This window comes from Corvus brachyrhynchos, unplaced genomic scaffold (genome assembly GCF_000691975.1).
Source record: "Corvus brachyrhynchos isolate BGI_N302 unplaced genomic scaffold, ASM69197v1 scaffold203, whole genome shotgun sequence".
NCBI classification, from domain to species: domain Eukaryota; kingdom Metazoa; phylum Chordata; class Aves; order Passeriformes; family Corvidae; genus Corvus; species Corvus brachyrhynchos.
In genome coordinates this window covers 1,565,096-1,588,002 of record NW_008237408.1, presented here as the reverse complement: position 1 = coordinate 1,588,002, position 22,907 = coordinate 1,565,096, and the positions used below count along the sequence as shown (strand labels likewise).

The 22,907-nt window shown below is 45.7% G+C and overlaps 1 protein-coding gene across 3 annotated transcripts in view; it reads left to right on the top strand.

The window, feature by feature from the left end:
- Positions 1-22,907, top strand: part of EXTL3 (exostosin like glycosyltransferase 3) — a 136,107-nt gene that overhangs the window by 37,869 nt on the left and 75,331 nt on the right. For all 3 annotated transcript variants that reach the window (XM_008631043.2, XM_017730860.1, XM_017730859.1), the window contains exon 2: positions 4,024-4,098. The gene's annotated coding sequence lies outside the window, so the exon portion shown is untranslated. The remainder of the gene's footprint in view (positions 1-4,023; positions 4,099-22,907) is intronic.

Genomic DNA, 22,907 nt, shown 5'->3' with positions numbered 1-22,907 from the left:
TTGCTTGTTTCTTATGTTCTGGCTCCGACTAAGAGGATGAATGTACTCAGGTTTTTTTATGTTGTGGTGGTGGTTTTTTTTTTTCCCCCAGTACAGTTTCTGCTGTTAAAATATTCTGGACAGCAGTTGCTGCCCACGTAGAGCACAGAAACATGTGTTTAGTGGTTGCAAGACATGCTTGCTCTGGGTGTGCCTCGTCGTTTTGTTCAGTGCCGTGGTGTGTGGAGGGGATGACACTGGGCGACAGCAATGTTGCCAAAGACACTTGCTAGTGAAGAGGGTGATGGCTGGGATATTGTCTGGGTTGTATTTGTGATACGAAATGAATTATAGCAGAAAATGCCTCTTCCATGCCTCAGTTTCTCCACCAAAAAACGAATGCTGCATGATTCCAGAGTGTGTTCATTAGCAGGAATTACTCTGCTCCCTCTTACTGTCTGCTGGAGCAGCTGTGATGTGCACAGGGATATGTGGTGATGCAAAGACTGCGGACAAGACACAGCCCTGCAGTAGCTGAATTCTGTCACACCATTGTGTGGTTTGGTGTTTGAAATTTTATAGGTCATGTGCACCATTAAAATGATTTCCATGCCTATGTTTGGAGAATCTGCTGTGCCCACTTTCGTTTATACCCATGTGCCTGATCCAGGGCCATATGTTAAGAATATAACTGCTTTTAATTTATTCTTTTTTAAAGCCGTTGGTGTCTAAATATATCTAATAAAAATGCAGACTGGAGCTCTTTAATGAGGCGTAAGTCATTCCTGGCTCTCTTTTTTTATAAGACAAAACCACCTCACACACTGGCTTCTTTTTGTATGGACTTCTGCTTTGCATTTCTACACATTCATCATAGCATGAAGCCTCTGACAAAAGGAAGTAAGAAAAGACTGTTTAAGAGACCGTTTTGCTGTGCAGAAACCTGAACCTTTGGAAAGTGAAAACTCTGGGCTGCAGCAAGTGAAGTCATGGGCTGTGTGTGATGACAGAAAGGAAAAATAAAAATTATAGTGCTGAGTAAATTTAGTGTAGTTGTGAATTGTACAGCAAAGAACAGGAGCTGTTAGGAAGGGAAATATTTTCAGTTTTGTTCCTTCCCTCTGCAAAATCGCAAAATTCAAGTGACGACTGGAAGTTTTTCGCTACCCAAAGGAGAAATCTTCATTTTGCTGGCACCCAACTTGCTGGCTAAGCCAGTGGTCAAGGCTGTGAGCAGCAGCATTGAGGTGGAGGCTGGGGAGGTGTGGCTGTCCCCGATTTTGGCCATTTTGGGAGGAAATGGCTTTGCTGCAGGAACAGCTCAGCTTTGCAGGCGCGTTGCTTCTCATGCTGTGCAGAGAAGGTCCTGTGGCTGTGGTTTGACAGCTGAAGTCAGAGTATGGCTGTGAAATCAGACTCTGCTCACACATGGTTGTGGCTGGGTGTGAAATCCTGAGTGGTTCCGGCCGTGACAGCACCGGGCCTCACACAGCTGGTCCAGAGTGGGGAGAAAAAGGAGATGTGCTTATTTTGGAAGGGCCTCTTCTCACTGCTCACAGGTTGATCCTGCATGGACGGTGTGGTGACAAGCCCCAGGTTGGGGTCCCACTCTCCTTTTGCTAGACAGGACCCAAGACTTGCCTCACCAGGTTTGTGGAGAAGGAGGAGAAGGGAGCCTTAGCAACTCCAAGCTGTGATCCAGGACTGAAAGCCAGTGGTTTTGTGTAAAGAACAATAGATCTGTGAGACAGAACAGATGAAGAAGGAGTTGATGAGTTTTCTGAAATGCTGGTCCATGTGAAAAGTTTCTGAGAGAAGGTAGTCAGGGCTGTGGTTTTTAATTTGATGACCTCTTTCCACAGGCAGTCAAACTTTCAGATTTAGCAAGGCCTTGCATAACAGGAGGTGCTTTGTTTACAGGCTGCACATTCACTCATAGACACAGGAGCACAATGATAAATTATTTAATTATAGATACCCAAAGAAGCGAACCAGGCGCCTGCTGGGCTATGTTGTCCCTCTGGTTTCCCACTTTGCATGGTTTCTTGCTGGCTAATTCCCAAAATCCAGCTGTTTGCAGAAGTGGTCTCTCAGTTATTAATGTTAATTAGCGAGGTTCTGCTCTATGAGTATTCCTGTAGCACACACCAAGTGCTCAGCTCGTCACCCGTGTAATGAGCATGTACACAGCCCCATTGTTAATTAGCTGCATCCCTCCAAGGACTTACGCTCCTCTTGGGGATGGAAGTTTAGTGTGGAGCTGCCTGTGGTAGTTCGGGCAAGTGCCCACTGAGACTCATGTGCAGACTCTGCCATAGTTGGGTTGTCAGCTTTTTGCCCTTTGTTTTAATCTTAGCTTCTCCTCTGTGCATTCTCCTTGCTAAGCAGCACGGTTGCTAATATTAGTTCTTTGCAGGTTTGCCATTAGAACCTTGTTTTAATCAGTGCTGACAAAGTCCTGGCTGCATCTGTGCTCCAGGTAGGGGTCGGATTTAAGTGTTCTTCAAAAAGCAAATTTTATGCTACAAGAACATGGTGCTCCTTGTGCTGACAACAGTTTTGTACCTCTGCCTCTTAATAACCATCCTGTAGTAACACCTTCTTCCTTGATTTGCAAAACAACTCCATTCCAAGAAGAAATTTTCTCCTGAAAATGTGGAAGTGCAGTTTGTTCTTGGCAAATCCAACTGGGGCTTTCTTATCGCTCTGATTTAATATCCTCGCTGATGGAATGCTCCCGTTGTGGGGGAAACATCTCCGAGAGGCGATTCTCTCTACAGAAGAACATTCCCCTCCTTTTTTTAACACTTCCCTTAATAGAAGGGAAGAAGCTGGTAAATAATATGACTGTAAATGAGAATCAAATTACACTTTAATTTTTATATATGTTCAGGATAGAAAAGCAATGTGAGATCGGGAGGTTTTTCCAGAAGAGGAGTGTTGTTCTTAAATACCTCTGCTTTGTCCCTAGTTTTATGTGTTCAGTATCATCCAGAAAACTCTTGGTTTTGCCATTTGATTGTAATTTGCATTTAGATTGGCTGCCTGAAGGGAGTCTCTTGCAAGGGGAGATGGGGCTATGTGGCTCCAGTCGCTTGCAGATCTGGCTGAAAGTAATGGCATTTACATAAAAACCATTAGCTCTGTTATTGATAAACATGAAAGGCATCCATTTCATTTAATTTTTTGGTGAGGAACTTTTAATATAAGCATACAATAGCACTGAGGTAGAAGCATTCCTTCCCCCCATCCCTCTGTACTGACCTCTTGTTTTAAGGGCAAGTTTTGATTGGGATTTTGTTGGTGGAGAGATGGGAAGTTATTTTTATTCCAATTTACTGGAGTAGCCAGTTGTCTTGCTACATTGTGGGGAATTATTTAATGCTCATTTTAAGAGGTGTCTCTATTAATTGAATGGGGATTTAATGTCTCCCTGAAGCGCAGTTGGTTTGTGTGTGATGTATACTAACATGTATGGCTGGCAATTCTATGGATAATCTTTTCCTTAATCAAAATGGGTTTAAGCAGAACTTCAGTGGCGCCTCATTAAGGGGATAAAGTGTGTTGGGACAACAAATGTATTAAAGGGAACTTCTTTGGTGCACTCCAGATCAGAGCCCATGTAACCCTTCAGCACTGTGTTTGCATAAATATTTGTTCCCCTGCGTGTGTAATGGCACTTTGGGGATCAGGACGTGTCACAAAGAGCTGTGATTCACTGTCTCTGGAGCAACTGGCTTTGGGAAGCTGTTGATGCTGCTCTCATGTATAAATACCTTGCTTTTCTCCTGGGCTGGATCAGGTCTGACCTCGAGAGCCTCCAGAGGCAGCTGGTGCTGTAGCTGTTTTCAAGCATCACAGCATTTGCTTGAGAGACCTTGCTGAGAGTTTTGCAGGTGCTTTGAGTTCTTGACCTCAGAGCTGGGGACGTGAGCGTGTCTGTTTTGCATTGATTACCTGGCCTACTTCTTGATATTTCAAAATTTTTGTAAAAAATTTTTGGCCACTTTATCTATATTTACAGCTCTTTTTCCTCTCTAACAGACTCCAGACAGATGAGTAGAGAGCTGGCTGCAGAAGAGGGACAGATTGCAGCTTGCCAGCTGATCACCGTGTACAGTGAGTACCTTCATATTTCAGGAATAGAACTTTCTGTAGTGCCTGATGTCGGCCTCAAATGCCTGCCCATTGGGGCCCAGCATTAAGTCTGCATGCTTGGACAGTGTTTTCCTAAAAGGACGAGCTTCCTTGGCTTAACTCTTGTTTTGGGAGAAGTGTGCTGCAGCTCCTTTTATCTGAAGTGATAAATTGTGTCCTCATCCCACAGCCAGTAGTGGCAGAGCAGAGAACTGCTGCAGTTACATCTGGTGCCTGCTCAGGGCTGTGGGCAATCAGCACTAAAGGTGTCACCTGAGGCTTCCTGTGCTGCAGAGCAGAGGAGGCTGCAGGGTCAGGAGTGGAAATGCTCCATAACGCTATTCCAGTCTTGTTGGAGGTGTTGGAACGGAGTGAGGAGGGTGGATGAGGGGGCTGCCGTGGCACATGCTGGGGTTACTCATAAAGGAGTGCTGTGAAATCAGCCAAATGAGGCTTGGCTTGACTGGTAGGCAGAAAAGAGCAGGAAAAAAGCGCTGGAAAGCATTATCCAGCTCATGGTAAGGATGGCAGTTTTGCCCTGAAAGTGGAGGAGAAAATCCTTATTTCATGGGGAATTTTTACACATTAAAATATCTTGCGTGCGTGTTAATGGGCTGTAATAACGAGTGTATGCTTTATGAAGTGTCTGCAAACATCTTAGAACTCTCTACTGTGAGGGAGTAAATACTTGAGCTAGTAAATACTGATTAATTGGAATGTCTTGGCCCATGTGGTGCAGCCAGACTGAAATTGGGAATTGCCTGATACAGGTGTCTGAAAGGCAAGAGGATGATGCTCTAGCACTGGGTGTAAAATGCAGGTGAGTGTGGGAGCTGCAGCAATTGAGTTTATTGTGACAGCCTTAGCAGGTGATTCTCTGAGGATAACATGGGATGATGAATCCTGAAAGTGTTCTTTAACAAAAGTCAAGGGTGAAGTAATACATTTAGAGACTGGGTTGTGTCATCGGGTTGGTGTGGATATATCCAGGGAGCAGGGCGGAGAATTCCTGTGCTCCTGGGAAAGAAGGGAAGAGAGGCAAACTTATTTGTGGCTTCCTCACTTCTCTTATAACCAGCCAGTACATGCAGGATGTCCTGGGCTCAGGTGTCTGTTCCTGTGTATTACAGCATTTCTTGTTGTACTTCTGGATCCAGGAAATCTTCCTACCCCGCTTTTGTGCCCTGCCAAACACAGCAGGGACTCCCCTCAGCTGGAACAGGGCTCCAGTGAAAAATTCAACAGTGAATAACAAAAGTGGGAGTAGCAGCGAGGTCACGTGAAGGACAAACGATGCCGTTATTGACCAACGGTGCCATCGTGCCAAGGTCCTCATCGACAGCTCTAATCCCAGTGTGCGCTCTGAGCCGGATCTGCTGACTTCAGGAGCTGGAATCAGTCAATACCATTGAATTCTCCTTCTCTTTGCATATCTTAAGGATATGTAGGAAGTCTCAGGCTGACAGCTGTGCAGTCTGCACAAGGCCACGGGCTGCACAGGCTTCCCCCAGGACATCATTTGGCCCGTGCAACATTTATTACACTGCTGTGGTGTGCAGCAGGTTCAGCATTGACCTTCAGAAGCTCTTCTGGGTTAGTGGGCCTGGTGGCTGCAGGAATGAATGTAGGAGACAAGGATTTCAGGTTCGGAGTCCTTTTTAGGGTGGAAGATTGTGATTAAAGCAAGAAGTATGAATTTAGGCCAGTAGGAGATAGCTGAGGGAAGGTCTGTTCTTGGCAGGGAGCTGCTATAGAGAAGATGCTGCAAACAGTCTGCAATTGCCATGGAGCAGAATGGGAAAACAACCTGTTTCAAGGGACTCCTTAACAAGTCATTCTTATGCAAGACTCTCTCCATGACACTAAGTATCTAAATAACTGGGTTGGGCCTGGAATCTAAAAATATTTTCAGGAGACTCAAACACCTTCTGAGGCTTCCTGGCTTGGCAGCAAAGCCAAGTTCTGCAGGAGTTTGTGTTGCAGGTCCCTTCCTGTGAGGATGTGGCACCATCCACATGAGCATGAGCGTGGGTCTGATGCTTCCTGTGCTCCACACAGGCTCATGTGCTCTTTGCTCACAGCTGCAATGAGGAAGAGCTGGGGGAGAGCACTTTGGTATGGCAGGGAGGATTTGTGCTGCCTGTACCTGCTGCAGTCCTCCCGAGCAGCTCTGGGAAGTGAGGGGGTGGAATTCCTGCTTCTTGCTGCTGTTCTCCTCAGGAGATGCTGTAGACTTTTGTCTGCTTCTTAAAAACTCAGAGCATGGCAAACACCTGAGCTGTGGGAGGCCACAGGTCTGTCCTGTCTCCAGCTGTGACCAGAAGGACAGAATGTCCTTCATCTCCCATCAGCTTATTTAACTCTTGGTTGAACCTCTGTGTGCTTTTAGCCTCCGTCCTGCATTTCAAAGTTTAACTCTGTGTGATGAACCACTTCCTTTTGGTAACTGCACCTACTGCCAGCTGTAATAAGCTCCTGTTTGGGGAATTGCCATTTGCCAATTCCACACTGGTAAAACTCTGTAAATCCCTTCTGTGTCCCCTGTCAGAGGCCTCTTTTCCAGACTAAAATGTCCTAATTGATTCAATGGTCCTTACAGAGATGCTTCATGGTTTTGACCATCTTCACTATATTCACTATATTCCAATTTTTGGTCATTTTTTCTCCTCTTGAATGTTCTTCCTAGAAGATTGAAAGAACCTTTGGGTTTCTGAGGTCATATTCTTTTGCTGCAGCTCTCTGTATGTTTAGCCATAGAAAAGAAACCAGGAATTTTGATGCTCCTTGTAATAATAAGCCACAGCCTTTTATTTATTTTTTTTTAAAGCAGAGGTTTATGTGTCTAATCTAAAAACTCCATCAGAAAAGCTATGAATAAACCTGATAGCATTCCAGTGCACTGAGTCACTAGAACAATACATTGTTAACAAGGAGCCCTGGCAAGGTTGTGTGGCTTTGTGCTAAAGCTGTCAGCCAGGATATGGGATGTATCTTTGTACCCTGCAGCAATTTTGTGAAACTAAATGGCTGCTGGTGTCTGCTGCATCTTCTAAATGAGGACAAGAAACATTCTGGATGTTAAACCTTCTCCCCCTCTCCGTTGGATAAGAAATGATATAAAAATAGAGAATTGGTCTTATTTAGATAAATATAAATCGGTGTCATCAAACAGGTTCTGGTTCTGCAAGGGCAAGGCCTGGCTCTCCATCCCCTCTGCTTTGCACAAATGATATTTATTTTATTAGTGGCTTCCAGAAAGTAGAACTGGAATATGACGTGATTGAAGTGTTAACAGCAGGGCTGCAGTGAAGGGCTGCAGACTGACATGCCTGGGGCTGTGACAAGTCTGTGGTTTTGTCTATCTGCCCTGACTCAGATCTGTGGCTTTTGTGCTGCCCTAAGGTGAGTCAGGGCTCCCACAGGGGTGATTAAAGCCCTGCCCTGTGGGCAGCCCGGGAAACTTGGGCCTCTGTTCAGCTAAGAAACACTTGGATGTTTTCCTCAGCGCTGAATCACGGCTCCGTGGCCCATCCAGAGCAGTTTTTCCCTGTGTTGAGGTTTATCTTCCACATCTCCACTGCTATTTTCACCACCGTGCTTTTCTTCTTTCATCTCTGCTGCCTTCCCCAGTGCTTCCTTCCTGCCTTTAAACCCAGAGAACTCCCAGGGTTCGTCTGTGCTCCACTGGTGGCTTCTGTTCTGCACAGAGAAGCCAAAGGACCTAGTCCTTGTAGCAGTTCTCTCCCAAAGCAGCCAGTTTGTGCACCACAGTTAATTGCACAGATTTGTCAATAAAACACCAGCTCCCCACAGACTCACCTGGCCTGCCAAGACATGTCACCTACGCCTTACCCAGTCCTGAACCCAGCTGGGGAGTCCCCCTGGACAGGGGACACCTATGGCACGAGGAGGAGGAGAGGGAGAGAAATACATCCAGAAACTATAGGTTGATTTTGAGTCTGTCACTCCTCAGGGTGTCCCAGCCCCTGCTTGTTGGTGAAGCTTGGAGGTTTTTTAGTATTTCCTTGCCTTCATATATATATGTTTTATAAATATATAAATTTATATTTATGGTTCTTTCTCATTCTTCTTTTTACTCTTGCATATGTGAAGTTGCACACAGCGAGCCTGCCAGCCCACAGCCAGCCTACTGTAATAATTTCAGCTGTAGTTTAGTAAGATAGTAAATGTAGAGTAATTTTTAATCTGCTTGAGATAAAAACAGCGTAATTGGCTGTTTCTCCTGGTGGTTCCAGCATTATTTTTGGCCTTAGAGGGTGTAAATGCAGCAGACATTGATCTCCCTGAACGAGGGGTCAGCTCTTCCTGGACAGCACTGGTACACTGCATCTATTTATTTTTATGTTATCTTTTTTTTAGTACATTGCCTGAATAATACAGCCAGTGTGGAAAGGGCCTGTAAAATGCTGAGTTGTGTGGTGGAATTTTGCTCTGCCCAAGTAAATCTCTTGTGATGAGAGACTCCATCCAGGGGAAACCTCCTGGATTAGCTTGGGACAAGGGAAGGTTTGGAGACCTCGCTGGGATCCCTGCTGTGATCCAGCCACGCTGGGGAAATGGAACTCGGAGAATCCAGCTCTGTGCCATCATCCAGGGAACTTTTCCATTTAATGCAGCCATTGAAACTGGGAGCAGAGGCTGTGTGGGACAATGTGTAATGGGGGAGCTGGAACAGGCTGCCTTTGTGGCACATCACAAAGCCAGCAGTATGTGCTGGAGTGCTTCTGCTTGCTGAGCCTGGAATGTCAGCTTGGGTTGTGTTCTCCTCCCTTCCCGCCAGGAACTGCTTTGGATTTGGGGAGAATAAGTCACTGTTTGTGTGTTTATTTCTTTCCTGCTTACAGTTCTTCTTGGATCACATGGGGGATTAGAGGGAACGAGCTCAAGTGAGGTGAAAACCATCGGGTTGCTGTGAGATCCTCCGTGGTGTGTTAGTGCAGGGCTGCAACTCTCCAGCTCTCTTCTTGCTCCGTAGAACTCCCTGACAGGAGGTTGTAGGGAGGTGGAGTCAGTCCTTCTCCAAGGAAACGAGTGACAGGATGAGAGGAAACGGCCTCAAGTTGTGCCAGGGGAGGTTAAAGTTGGATATTAGGAGAAAATTCTTCATGGAAAGGGTTGTCAAGCATTGGAACAGGCTGCCCAGGACAGTGGTGGAATCACCATCTCTGGAAATGTTAAAAAATGTGTGGATGTGGCACTTGAGGATCTGGTGTAGTGGTGAACATGGTGATGGTGCTGGGTTGATGGTTGGATTTTGTGATTTTCTGAGGTCCTTTCCAACCTTAACGATTCCATGATTCTTGTATTGGTCTTGTTGTTTTTTTCATTGTTAAATAACAAAGCTCAGCCGTCCCGTGGAGTGGGATGAGCTTTAAGGTCCTTTCCAACCCAACCCATTCTGTGAACTTGTGGCTTCATTTATCCAACAGCAGATACTGAGAGCCCTCTCTGGAACTAAATTCAGTGTATCTGACCTTGGACACCTGGGAAGGGAACGGTGCTGGGATGAGAACCCTGCAAGGTACAAAGCCTGAGAACAGATGAAAACTTCTTTGTGATACAAAAATGTTGCAGTAATTATTTAGTATAGTAAAACTATTTCAAAGTTGTTAAGAAATGGCTCTCCAGGAGGCTTGCGTTACTGTAGCAATGATTGGGAAGTGAAAAACAATGGCAGTAGCACAAGTTTGATTCTGTGAGTGAACTCTGGAGACAGCGGGGTGTAAATGCTTTCTAGATCTCCTCAGACTTGATAACAACTTGGGAACTTCTGCTGTGGGTAAAAGTGCATTAGCTCCCATTGTCAGGTGAAGCTTTTGCTACACTGGAAGTTCACCTGGCAGTTCAGAGGGAGGCCCTTGGGAATAATTGTGGGCAGCACAAATGAAATCCTCCTTGCTTTTGTATGAGTAAGGAAGATCCCATTGCAGCTCCATCACAGAGGGCCCCGATATGAAAAGGATTTACTTTGTGAATTGTTCTGTTGTCACTCAGCAGGATAATTGACTTCTGATTAGGATGAAAATGTAGCTGAAGGTTGGTGTTTGAGGTTCTGAAGTCCTCTTGAAAAGGCGGAGCTCTTCCTCAGACAGCAGTGGCTCTCCTGAGAACAGGATGCTGGAGACTCCATTCTACCGGCATTGATGCAACAGCTGTTCCTGTTTAAACAACTTTATTTCTTCCTCCTCCTGTTGCAAATCAAAGGAAGAGTGGGAATCAGTGTTGTTATTTGCTAAGAATTAATAGCAAGGTTATTAAATTTTTCACTGCTGGAGATGTTTTTGTCACGTGCTTCCTGCACTCGGTGGCTCTCAGACCTGCTGCTCTCTGGGTGTTTTTAGCTGGTGATGCTGATGACTGAAGGATACTTACTCCTTCTGTTCCCAGCTCCCGAGTGACTCAGGAGCTAAAAGAAAGCCAAGACCTGTGCCTCCCACAGGCAGCAGAAAGGCTGATGTGGAAGTCACGGGCATCTTGCTGTGAAGATGATGCTTAAAATTTTAGAAGAGGAATTCTTCTTGGTACAGAGTAGTGAGCAATGGGGGCAGCTTTATCTTGCTGGGGAGGCTCCTGGGCAGAAGAGGTTTCACTTCTGCCCCTGAGAGCAGCCTTTAGCCTGGACCTGCATTAGGTAATGCTGCAGAAAATCCTACCAGAGACTTAAAGAATCTCCTGAGTCGGAAGGGATTTACAAGGATCATCCAGTCCAACTCCTGCCCCTGCACAGACATCCCAACAATCCCACCCTGTGCCTGAGAGCATTGTCCTAACTTTCCTTGAACTCTGGCAACCTTGGGCGTGCCCTGGGGAAGCAGGACTTGAATATTTGTTAGTAATTTATGAAGAGTCAGATTATTGTTTTGCATATTAGTGTTTACACTGTTGAAAAGAGAGGGGGAAGATCTTGGAAGTGGGGATGGATCAGGAATGAGATTGGAGTTGTGGCATAGTGCCTCAGCCCTTTCTGTGAGTAACCAGTGGTGGCTGCTCTCTGGACAGAATGGACCTTACAAGACATGAGCTCTAGGGTGTGAAAGCATTTTTAGAGAGATTTAGGTTCAGAGGGTTAGAAGGGGATTGCAGTGCTGCACTGAAACTGCCCCTAAGTAAAGGAGGATGCACTTCTTCCCTCTTTCCTCCTGTCTCCTGTGTGGGGCTGCCTGGACTCTGCTTCATCCTGCTGATCCAGCTGTTGCCTTTCCCTGTGGACAGATTTAGAGTCCTTTTAATTCCGGCTGGAGTGCTCACCGTGAGGCATCCCAGAGCTGATGCCTTTGAGGAGGGAAGGGAGCCTTTGTCGGGTCTCCAGGGAGCTAATTTATACAGATCCTCTTGGGTTCACCGGCTAAGTGTGTCTTTGTTTCCCTGTGCTTTTGCCTCTGAGATGGAATCCTAAGAGCAAGGCCAAGTGTCAGGCTGCTTCTGGTGGCGGGGCTGCAGCTGCACAGCTCATCCTTTTGGGGCTTTAGCACGAAAAGGAGGGAAAATTGCCAAAATATTTGGGCTGAATTGGCTGTTTCGGCCTTTCTGGTCAAAGTTGGGTTTTGTTGTTCCAAAGTTGTGGATTTTGTCAACCTTTAACCTTTAGGCTAAAGCACTTTTTAATAATGAGTTTATTTTATCAGTGATGTAAGCAGGAGATTAGAAGGTGTGGGGGAAAAGAGTGATCTTGCCCTTGCCAGCTCTGATAGGTATCACTGGTATGTTACTGTCTGCTGGATTTTATTTCTATACAGTAAAAAAATAGTGAATATTTAAAGAAGTGTGTTACAGCTGCATTTTTTTCAAGCCACGATTACAAAAGGAAAAAGAAAATTGAGACAGAAATTGACTGCTTGCTGTTGAACAGTGAGCTTTGCCTAATAGCCAAAATTGAAAGTTTTTACATGTCTGCATTGAACAGTCTCTCCAGAAACTTCCTGGAGTGGCGCTCAGCCTGAATGGGAAAGCTTTTAAAAAGTCTGTTGGAAGTCCCAAATCAACAGGGGGTAGATGGAAATATCAACAGGAGAGAACAACCACATCTGCACAGCCCAAGTTTGTTTTCGGAGAGGTTTTCCCTTCTCTGGAGAAGGAGAAAATGCAGAGTGACAGAGAAATGACTGGTGAAACCCAATGCCACTGCTGCGTCTCCTGATGGTTTTTCCTGCTCAAATGAAGGCCCCTGTTTTTTTCTTTGCCTCTGTTCATTTTATTCAGAGTAAGTGTTCCCATTATCCGGTGCGTGTGAAAGGCTCCTGGCTACTGCCTGAGCTGGATAATAAGGGAGTTAGCCAAGAGCAGCCTAATTTATAACTTGTGAAGTGATTCTCTTCAGAGCACTAATGAGCAGTGACCCAAGCACAGGTAAATTATCTGTAGGGTTTTTTTTTCCCCCCTTTCCTCATAAATCTCTGATCATTTCCCTCCCCAGGCAACCTGTCTTTCACCACCATTAGCGTTGTCTCAGTTTTTGTCTACATTCCAAAGTTGAACCACTTTATCCACAATTGATGTGTGCTCCTCTAGGGTGGAGAGCACAACGCTGGTATAAAAGCATTTATAATAGCATGGCTCATTCTTGTGCTGGAGAGGAATAATGGACGTGGGATACAGCTTTAGAGTTAGAAAGCTCTCTAAATATAGAGTGTGGCTGTGCATTGTAGCTGAACTGATCTCATGTCAAGCTGCTGCTGCAAGGAAAGGTTTTGCTCCCAGCCTGGTGCTCCCAGTGATCTTTTTGCACTGATGGAGATCCAGTTCCTTCCCTCTCAGTCCAGACAGTTTTCTTCCAGCCTAACTCCCTGATTCAGCTCACTGGAAGCTGGGGAGGAGATTCCTCTTTTCAGCAGCACCAGGCCATGAGATCAGCTGAGCAACAGTGAAAAACCACATCCTAAATGAAGCTGCTCATGCCAGTAGCGTCTCACTGTCGGAAAGGTGTTTCCAGTCATTCTGCTCTCTCCCTGTTGGCAAGTGATGTGTGGGGCAAAAAGCAGCGTTTTCCTACTGCTTGGTTATCCTGAGTAAAGTTACTCCTCCTGGAAGTAGCTGCCTTTGCTGACAGCCCCCAAAAGAATGCAGAGAATTGTGGGCAGGCCGTTCGTGTGGCACATGCTCTGTGGTGTTCTGAGTGCTACAGCCAACTTGAAAAATAATTAAAACCCTGATGTTTTGCTGTTTTTTGCTGGATGTTGTTGGAAACTTAATGGAGCTCGTTGGCAATAAACACTACTTCCCTGGGGATCTTTCCAGAGTCATTAAATCTCGTGAGGGATAGTCTGGAATAGTCTGCTGTTTGGCTGGAATATTTGCTGGACATGGGAGCTGCAAAAAGGGGCCCTGTCAGGCATCCTTGAGCAGCTGCAGGGTGATAACAGAGGTGAAGGGCCAGCAGAGGGGTTACTGAAAGTATTAATTACAGATGATGTCTGAGTCTGTAAATAAAAATACAGATGATGCCGTGGTGGTGAAAAAACCCCAACCTTTGACTTTGAGGACAGTGTTGATCCCCGAAAGGAAAATTATAAAAGGCCACAAGCAGTGACTGAGAGTTACAAAGTGGCTTTTAGTCAGAGATGTGCAGATTCCAAACAATAGTTTGGGTGGGAAAAAAAGGGAATTAGTTCAACAGCTGTTGGGTTCTTTCTGAAGCATTTCAGAGGGGGCTTTGAGTTGGTGACTGCAGCAGGTTGTACTTGATGTAGGAGGTTTTGAGCTTGTTTATACCCAGTGTCAAATTCCAGGCTACCGAGTAATGCTTGTTTTGTGTGTGGTGTGTGCTCCCCCAGGAGAGGGCGAGCACAGGTGGGGATATTGATCTCTTGAAGGTCATGACAACAGCTGCAAGGTGGCCTTTGCAAAATGCTTCACCTGCAGAGGGACATGGGGCAAAAATTTGTTGCTTTCTGCTCAGTTGGGGCTTTCTTTTGCAAAACATGCACTTTCAAGAAGGATTTAAATGCGATTTCCAGATGTTAATGTGATAGTGGGTTTAATGCTGTATTTTGAGGGAGCAGCCTTTGCTGAATGTAACGTTGGGCGAAGTTGAAAACAACCAACCAAAAAAAGCAAAGAGGGAAGTGATAAAGAGCTGGCAGCCATACAAATATGGATTTGTGTGGGAAGGCCAAAAATGTGCTGGGTGTCTTATCGGAAAGCGTGGAATAACAAGACCTGGCCCCTGCCCCTTGCCTGGAGACCCAGGCTAGCTCTGCTCCTCCTGCAGCCTCGAGTGCTGAGCCTCACACCTCTCCTTGGAGTTTGGAGCAGGGCTGCTCACGTGGCAGAGTGGCAGCAGATCTAGAACCAGCCCAAACCCTGCAAATGTTTGTGGGAGAACCCCCAGACCAACAGCCAGGAAAGGTCAGTGCAGCTGCCTTGCATTGCAGTGTGTGTTAAAACACAGGAACAGTTCCCAGCTGGAACTGCCCTAATTCCAAGCTTGTCATCAAGATGAAGTGGACTGCAAATAGATTTCTGTGGGAATTGCTCCGGATGCAAAGCACCTTTAATAATGTCTCAATATCTACCTCACTGTGTGCAGTTTTAATATAACCAGAAGCCAAGGGCAAAAATGGAATTATGAGCCAAAATACTTTGACTTGATCACTGAAAACTACACTAAAACATTATTTTAATGCCTGTAGTACCACGGTCCTGAGTGAGCACATTGGAGAAGCAGCTCTGAGCTGGGTGGCAAAGAATCATAGAAACAGAATATCCTGGGTTGGAAGGGATTCATAAGGATCATCGAGTTCAACCCCTGGCCCTGCGCAGACACCCCAACAATCCCACACCGTGCATCCTTGAGAGCGTTGTCCAAACACTCCTGGAGCTCTGGCAGCCTTGGGAACATCACCATTCCCTGGGGAGGCTGTTCCAGTGCCCCACAACCCTCTGGGGGAAGAACCTTTTCCTGCTACCTCTGCATGGGAAGAGCAGGAGCTGGATCTGGCTGGTGGGGCTGGGTGGAACGAGCCTGGAAAGGGTCGCAGAGGGGGTAAATAAATGCAGCAGCAAACATCTGCTGCCTCTACCCCAGGTTTGTCTCCTGGCTGTGCCAGATTGCAACAGCACAGGTAATGCTGGAATTGCACAACCAGCTGCCTGCTTCCCTGGGGAGGTTTCAGGTTTTCCTGGGTCTTTGGAGCTTCCTGTACCTTGGATTAGCAAAGAGAAGACGGTGGCACCTGTGTGACAAAGCTGAGTTAACAGTGGTGGCCCCTTGTGCTGTGGCATGTGTCAGCCTGGTTTTACAAGCCATACCTTCCAGCTCCTATGGAAAATTCCTGCGGCCATGCAAGCTCCCAAGAAAGCCATTTGAGGCACTGGATTAGCCCAGGGAAAGCTTTTCAGCTCCTGTGCTTGGTCTGAATGCAGCTTTGCAGCCCTGGACAGTCTCCAGGCTTGATGGGCCCATGGTGGTGAAGCTGGTGCTGTGCCCTGTGGGTTACACTGTAAACGTTAATGGAATATAAACTGTAGATCTGTAAAAACACTCTAAGCATAAATGGAATATAAACTATAGATCTGTAAAAACATTGTTAAACTGTGTGAGTAATCACTGTCTGCCTTTGGGTGTGTGAGCTCTGCAGGAGGGACACTGTCCCACAGCGTTTCTGCTGGATAGGGATCCGCAACAGTCTTTGAACGTGCTCCACTTACTCTTAGGTTTCCTTTCCAACTGCAGCATTAAATGTATTTCCAACTGAAATATATACTAAATCAGCTGCTTCAGGGGTTTGGGGGGTTTTTTTGAACAGGAAGGAACTCCAAATATGCTTATTTTCATGGTAAGATCACAGGCATCGGCCACCACTGTGTATTTTGGTGTTTTAGTTCACATGTGTGTTTATGCATTTTCTTCCTGACCTTGCAGATGTTCTCAGCTACTCTTTTATAGATCCAACAAACTGACCCTTGACCTCTTAAATACCGAATGTTCCATGTCAATTTAACAAATAATGGAGTGGTTTTCTTTTGAGGAAAAGCTCTTTTTTCCAGGACACAGTGGTACTCCTGCCCTGCCAGTGTAGGTGCCCCAAATACTTTGTGCCTCTTTTGTCTTTTTTGGTAATGATTTCACAGCTCCTATTTATTTCCACTGCTTCTGCCTGCTTTAACTCAGTGCTTTGGGTTAAATTGACATGATTACTTTTTTATCCTGTTGGAGACTGGTGTTTTATGTGAATATCTGGAATAGGAAGCTTGTTTGGAATGGTAAGAGTACAAGGAGTGGGTGAGGTCACTGTGTTTGTCCAGCCTGGAGAGGAGGAGGCGGAGGGGAGACTCACGAGGGCCTGCAGCTTCTTCCTGAGGGACAGCTCTGATCTCTGCTCCCTGTGAGCAGAGACAGGACCCAGGCAAAGGCTGGAGCTGTGTCAGGTTTAGGTTGGGTATCAGGGAAGGGTTCTTCCCCCAGAGGCTGGTGGGCCACTGAACGGGCTCCCCAGGGAATGGTGACATTCCCAAAGCTGCCAGGGCTCCAGGAGTGTTTGGACAACGCTCTCAGGGATGCGCAGGGTGGGATTGTTGGGGTGTCTGTGCAGGGCCAGGAGCTGGACTGGATGATCCTTAGGAATCCCTTGCATCTCAGGGTATTCCATGATTTTAAGCCCAGGAAAGGCTGTCACCTTGGAAGAGGAAAACCAAAGGAAGAGCAGTTGGGTTTTGTTTTTCTTTTCCAACTCACTAAGGGTTGGTGTTGTTTTAAAGCTCATTTGTAGTGCCCGTAGTCACCTCAGAGTTTGGTTTTTCTGCAGAGTCAAGGCTTCTGTTGGGGCAGTAGTCAGAGAGAAGTGAGAGGGATCAGCTCCATCCTGGCTGTGCCCTCTGGAGGGTTGCTGGACTGGGAAGGTTAATTTGTGTTTTTAATGGTGTATCTGTGGGGCACTTCCTAAGTACAAAGAGCAGCTTTACCTTAAGTTAAAAGTGCCTGAGATATTCATTCCCCTCTCTGCAAAATATGGATAAATACTTCTTGATCTGCCAAAAGGGGCTGTGTGGGTTTAATTAACATTTGCAAAGTGCTTGTGGATAACATCTTTCATCTGAGACTCTGAAGCGAAATATTCTCGGCATCCTTGCTCAGCATCGCAATTATTCCTCCAGCTGTCGCGAGCTGTGCCAACAAAAACTGCTCTGCTGTCATCAAGGGATTGTTGATGCCTTGTGACTTGTTTTGATTTTGATACTCTCTTCCCCCTACTCCTTCTCCCCATACAATTGCTGTGCGAAATATAGTGTATTCTCCAGACAATAAGCCTGTTCCTTTCCTCCACAAACTTACTTGTGTCTCGTGTTATGTTCTTGCTTGTGCCTCTTTTTTTGGTCTGTGCCCTTGGAATAGAAGGAAATGTCTTTTTTTTTCTTTTTTATTTTTTTGTCTCTCTCTTCTTAAATTACTTTTGGTCTTGTTTTTTTTTTGTATCTCTTTTTAAAACACTGCCATAATTTATTAAATGACAGTCACTCCAGAAAGGCCTGCTGGCCCATGCACTGTCATTTCTTATTTCCAGGTGGATGTGAAATATCAGATGAATTCCTTCATTCCCTGGACTTGGGTTCCCCCAAGTCCCACTCACAGCATTTGGAGAGTTAAAACTTCCAGCTCTGTTCTTCCAAATGCTATTTTTATTGCTAACAGTGCTCTGTGAAAGCCTCTTAAAAATCAATATTTCTCAAATTTAGTTTTAAAGGAAGTCTTGTATGTATGTAGTCTTCAAGGCAATAATATTACCCCAACAATTTATAAATTAAATTACAGGTCCTACCCAGGTTGAGGTTGAGCCTTTCTGCAAAATCAGAAGCACATATGAGCTCCCCCAAGTCTATCCCTCAGGTAACTGTGGCCATTTCTATTATTTTTGTGAAGATTCATTAATCTTGACTTAAAAAGCATATGAGCTTTAAATTTATTTATTTAATTTTTTTTACTTGAAGAAAGCACAAACTATCATTTGAAGTCTTAGAACCTCTAAGCTCATAATTATCTGTGGGAATGAAGACTACAAAGAAATTACTTCAAGAGCAGCTGTGTACGGCCTCTTTCATCAACCTGTGTGTTAAAGCCGGCTCTGTTTGCTTTAGCACTTAAACCCTTGCTCCTGTTTGCCCTTCACATGGAATAATGCTGTGGGAGAAGGAGCTGGGGTCTGTCCCACCGTGTGCTGCTCCTTTGGGAAGGGAGCTGGTTCTTAGTGACATTCTGTTGTTATTGGCTGAGGTTTTAAAGCCAGAAAAATGAAACGCAGCACGAGAACTCCTCTCCCCCTCTTGAAACTCCAGGTCATAAATCGCAGAGCACACAGCAAAATGTGGTTATTCTCTCTGCCTGGTGCTTTTGGCTTGAGGGGTTTGATGCTCCAAATTGAAATTAATAGCCCTTGTTCCCACTGAGGGTGGGGGGAGTTGTGACTTCCCGAAGATTTGTGTCCGTGTTTGTCAGTGTGAACTCCATTATGGGAGAAGGGATGTCTGACTCCCACGTCAAACGTAGCAAGTTTCATCTTCCCAGATGAGAGTTCTGAATTCTGCCAAATGTGTCAGTGGTGGTTTTAAAAACAACAAATCTGACCATGGTGCATGCACTTCCCTCCTTACCAGAGACTGGGATGTGGTGGGTGAGTACAGCAGGAGCTGGGATGAGATCCACCACTGCCTCCCTGTGCTTTGGGCTTGGGGGGGAATGGAAAATCTTTGAGTGAGTGATGACTTAACCAACAACTGTGATTAAGAACTGAGATGAGCCCATCTGAGCACCTTGTTAATCATTTGCTGTTTTCGCAGATACTGAGATCTGAGCTTATGGCAGCACGTTTCCTGCTGTGTCCTTTGGGAATGGTGTCCAAGAGAGGCATTCCCAGTGCTGCTCTCAGCCTGGGGAGGTTTTCTAGTTACCTTTCTGGCTAAAGAGCTCCTGAGAAATGTCAGGAAATGTTGCCTGATATTTGGAAATCAGTTTTGCTTCCCTGGCTGTTTTGGAAGGGTTGAGTTTTCCCTTCCTCTTTCCCATGTGCTGTCTGTGGCAGCTCAGGTGTCTCCTGGGGCAGCTTGATTGTTCATGCCCAGCAACCCCAGGTGGGGGAATCAGAGAAACATGGAATGGTTTGGGTTGGAAGGGGCCTTAAAGCCCATCCATTCCCACCCCCTGCCACGGGCAGGGACACCTTCCACTATCCCAGGTTGCTCCAAGCCCCATCCAGCCTGGCCTTGGACACTTCCAGGGACCCAGGGGCAGCCACAGCTTCTCTGAAGACAAGTGGCTGTGAGGGAGACCTGGAAAAGAAGGCAAATATAGCAACTGTGTGAGCAGAGCTTGTTTCTGTGACCCTGAGCTCTGGTTATGTGCAGCTCTGAGCCTTAACGACCCTCACGGCTATGGTTGAGTGGAGTGGGATGAGCATCCAGGGAAGTTGCTGAGCTGCATCCCTGGACCGGGAACCAAACTGCTTCTCCGGCGTGTGTCATCCTGTGGTTTTATTGCTGACAAATGGGGCTCCGACTCCCTCTCTTAAGGGGCTTCTTGATGTTCCAGTAGCACTTCATCACCTGAAGAAAGCTCAAAATTACATCTGTGAAATTGTGCTGCTGTCATTTGAAGCACAGCCTTGTGTACCATTGGCAGATACTTCCTCTCTCTCCAAATACCGGGAGCCATCAGTGCATGTTCCTTTTTTAGCTGCTCTTCACTCTGGGGCTCTTCTGCTCCTGGAGCAGAGGAGATCAACAAAGCAGGCTTGTCGTTATTTGTTTCCTTACATATTCCTTAATTACAGCACTTCAGAGGAGGGATTTTCCTATCTCTCCCTCTTGTTCAGTTGTTTGTCTCATCGTAAGCCTTTTTTGGGGCTGGGTTTGACTGGCGAGCTGTGTCTCAGGAACTTCAGCTGATGTTTAGCTATCCCTCGCTTTGAAAATCGGGTGGAAATCCATTCCTAGGGTCAGATCTCTTTGCTGTCTGCCTGCCCCAGTGGCCTTTTCTTTTTTTTGAGCAAACTGGCGTTTCTGAAGCCGGGTGAGTTATTCCCCCCCACCTCTGGGCCGTGTTTTCCCTGAACTGCTGTGATTGATTCCATTCACTCTCTTTAAGCAGCTCTTTTCACTTAGCAGAGTCAACACCGTAAAACGAACTTGGAAAACAGATTTGTTATTCCTTAATATTTTCAAACTCCCCAGCCTCCCATTTTTACTTTATTTTAACAGAAGCCTCCTCTGGAAATCTTTTGTTAGAGGTTTTTATCTCGATGTTTGATGGATGGCTCCAGGTTCCAGCACTCAACACACATTTAATGGCCTTAAGCATCATGTAATGCTTCCCATTTCCAGGATCTGGAAGCTCCAGACAGCTCTACAATCAAAGCTCTGGAAATTCAGCCATCTGGGAGGTGGAAAAATGATTATTGATGGGAAGAGCAGCATCACACTTCGGTCTGGGAGCAGAAAGTTGGGCTGAGGGTGCTGGGAGGACTTGCTGGGAGGTTCATGGCTCCATCTGCATATGGATACACAGGCAAATTAATTGGAATTCAGCTTCTCAGGTTCAATTGTTTGAAGTTTATGAAATTTAGTTCTTGCTCTGAATGAAATTTGCCTGAAGGTTTGTCTTAATTTACTTCCAGAGTTAAAATTAAGGTAATTGGAAAGAAGGTCACTTCTGCAAATAGAGGTGGAGTATGGTTGGACTAATTGACTTGGATTAATACCCTTTTAGTTAAAATAGAGTCATTTTCACTGAGTGAAGTCAGAGCTGGGGTAGGACCCAGGAATTTTTGCTGTTTTCAAGGGGATTCTGATTTACTCCCCATTTCTGTTGTGGCTGGGCCCCAAGTGCTTGTGTCACTGACTGTGGGCTTTTGTGTTGTGTACGGCAAATCCACCCCATCAGCAAGGAAAATCTGCCTTCCCTGTGAAATAAAATGCCTTGAGTCTGGCAGAGCAGTTTTAATTTGAATTCTATTATAAAGCAAGCAGTGTTTTTTTCTAGCACAGTGAAGTAGTAAAGAAGAAAAGCTCCCTGGATGCTTGTAGGAATTTTCAGTTTTTGTTTTTATTCTTTCTGAAATCTACAAGGAAAACAACATTTCTATGAATGTGAAGGTTTTAAAGAGAGTCTAAATGAAAGCTTGGGCAGCTCATGGATCTGTTTTCCTATGGAAAATGCTTCTTCCTTGTGGACGTAGTAAAGGCTGAAAAATCTTGCGTAGGATTTGATTCTCAGATTTCAGGGCAAGTCTGCTTTAAACCTCTCAAATCCACACACATAATTCATCCTTCCTGGCAAAAGCTCTGGTGCTGATTTTCCTTGTAAAATCAATAAAAAACAGAGATAAAGAAGAAAAACAAGTGCTGAGATCTTTAGCGAAGGGGAGAGCTGCTGCTTTTGCAGGTACTTGGGAAAAATGAAATTTAAGGCAATTTCCTTATCTCAAGCTGCTGTTCTTTTTGTAGGTATTGACTTTTAAATCTTGTTCCTTCTCCAGTTCCTGCAAGGAGAGGAACACTTGCACTGAGCTGAACTCGAGCAGATGGTGTTGGAAAAGTGTGAGCAGGAGAGAGGGACCTGCCACTCCTCTCAAGCACAGATGAAATATAATTTCTCTCTGTAAAAGCCCCTCTTAACATTAGACCTTGTCTATTTTACCTTGAGTATCATCCTTTCCACTTGAATTACAGTACTGCATTTTAATTGGAACAAATTGCCAAGTTTAAATGTGGTGACTGTTTCAAAAGCTTGGATCTTACGTGCCTGATATTTGGATATGGATGGCTCTGATTGGCATCAGGAATTACTGTCTTGGCATTGAATTCAGCACAGTGGATAATCATAAAATCCCAAACTGGTTTGGGGTGGAAGGGACATTAAAGATCATCCCATTCCATCTTCCACTATCCCAGGTTGCTCCAAGCCCTATCCAGCTTGGCCTTGGACAGTTCCAGGGATCCAGGGGCAGCCACAGCTTTTCTGGGCACCCTGTGCCAGGGCCTCTCCACCCTCACAGCCAGGAATTCCTTCCCAATATCCCATCGAAATCTACCCTCTCCCAGCCCAAAGCCTTTCCCCCTTGTCCTGTCACTCCATGCCCTTGCAGAAAGTCCTTTTCCAGCTCTGCTGTAAGGCCCCTTTGGTCTCCTGTACTGGTAAGGGATGGACATTGTGCCGGTTCTTAGCACTTCTTCAGTCTTGTGTTGGTTTTAGAGTGATTTGGGAAAGAAGAAAAGCACTGGCTTCATTTATTTCTTTTATTTCTTTCTTTAAGCCAGGAGGCTTTTTTGGCCTCACTAGAAGCCCAAACTTCTTCCCTTGGAGCTGAGGTGTCTCAAGGTGATGCTGGAATACGCAGTGTAGAGAGAGCTTGAAGTGTCTCCAGAAGTGCTCAAAGAAAGAGATTTTTCAGATCTTTTACAGTACAAAGTGTTTCAGTCACTGATGGTGGCCTGTTGGCAGGACCTTTGCAGTGAGGGCTCTTTCTTCTTGTGGTGGGACCAGAGTGTGACAGGCAGTCCATGGAGTCTGTCTGATCCCATGGAGAGCAATTGCTGCCCTCAGGGGAAGATGTGAAGCAACTTCGTACTCTGTCTTTTGAGGACTTCATTTGTATTCATGTTCAGTTTTCCATGAGCAGGGGCTCAAAACAACCAGTGTGTATTTGGAGGATTTTCCATGTTTTGGAGGATTTTCCCACACGGAAATATTTAGCTGCTCATTGTCTCCTCCATGGCACTTCCCTGGAGTCTGTCAGGGAGCAGCTCTGGCTCTGGGATGTCACTGTCAGTCAGGCTGTGGCATT